The 1,377-nt window shown below is 45.0% G+C and overlaps 1 protein-coding gene across 3 annotated transcripts in view; it reads left to right on the top strand.

Annotated features, from left to right (window-relative positions):
• ZCCHC17 (zinc finger CCHC-type containing 17) overlaps window positions 1–1,377 on the top strand; it is a 92,290-nt gene that overhangs the window by 7,285 nt on the left and 83,628 nt on the right. The window lies entirely within an intron of this gene.

Genomic DNA, 1,377 nt, shown 5'->3' with positions numbered 1-1,377 from the left:
TCTCTACCTCCCTAATGCTACAAAGTCTCTACCTCCCTAATGCCACAAGAGTCTACCTCCCTAATGCTTACAGGAATCTCTACCTCCCTAATGCCACAAGAGTTGGCAGGATAATAACACTACCTTCATAGGGCCATTGACCTCTGGTTAATAACTCCTGTTTGGGGCTATAAATTGAGGGGTGCCAGGCAGAGGAGAGGGAGGGTTAGAAATGAGACTGCATTGCTGGTAAAGTAGAGAGGCAGAATTCAATCTGGTGTTTTTCTTTTTAAAAATTTTATTGTGAATTCAGTGGGAGTGTACAGATCTTTATTTTTGCATTTAACAGCTTATCAAATCTCTCAGTGGTTTGCCCTGATTCCCTCTTTCTATTTCCCCCTTCTTTTTTCCTATCTCTCTCTTGGATATTATCTTCCCCTTCACCCAAGTTAATTAACCTGCTACCCTCCATTCTGTTATTGGCTCTTCCCACCCTGCCCCTACCACCTCTGGTAGCCATCAAAGTCTGTGTCCTTGGCCTTGAAAAACCTTTTTTTTTAAAAAAAAAATAATGGTCTTCGACAATGTTTACTCCTTTGTGATTGGCTACTGAGTACAATCCCCTCCCTGTCAGAAGTTTCACAGGTACACCACCCTTCCCTTCACGTGGTGCAGTGCTCCGCTGTGTGTATGCAGCAAAGAGGTTTGGCGATTTTAGGTTCACTGAACCTGTTGACTAGCCAGTTCTTAAGAACTGACAGAGCTCCCTCCATTCTCTCCAACTGCTTTCAGCAAAGTGATGAGAAACCAACGGTGGTGACATAAAAACAGGGCCGAGTTATTCTGAGAACACGAGGTTGCCTTATGAAACTCAAGGATAGGGATGTTCCTAGACCTTGGGATAAGCCAAGAACAAGTGTTGGACGCTTGCCAGGGCTTTTTTCTCATTTGTTTCCAGCTACTGGGTGGTCAGTGTAAATTAGGAATCTGTTTCAAAAGTAGGATATGCAGTCATCATCTGAAAATGAGGGGGCGAGTTGCGAGAAGAAAACCCAGGGAGAGTGGTGTCAAGACCTACTATTATTAAGTGTACCGGGGAGATCATGAGAAAAACCCGAGGATGATGCCATTTGTCTCAGCTAGCAGTGACTTCTGTAAAGGGGATGGTTAAGAGCCAGAAAGCAGGCAAAAGCCAAACAAATTGAACTCCCTGCCATCAAGTTGACTGCAACTCAAAGTGACCCCGGTGGGCAGAGTAGACCTGCTCGTAGGGTTTCCCAGGCTGTACATCTTTCTCGCAGAATGGCTGGTGGTTTTGAACTGCTGACTTTATCATTAACAGCCAAACACTTTCCCAGTTGCTGTCAAATGAGTTCTGACTCACAGGAACCCTCCGTG

This window comes from Echinops telfairi, unplaced genomic scaffold, assembly GCF_000313985.2.
Source record: "Echinops telfairi isolate 266 unplaced genomic scaffold, ASM31398v2 ScPeMD7_7457;HRSCAF=8495, whole genome shotgun sequence".
In the NCBI taxonomy this organism is placed as follows: Eukaryota; Metazoa; Chordata; class Mammalia; order Afrosoricida; family Tenrecidae; genus Echinops; species Echinops telfairi.
This window is presented reverse-complemented; position numbering and strand designations above follow the sequence as displayed.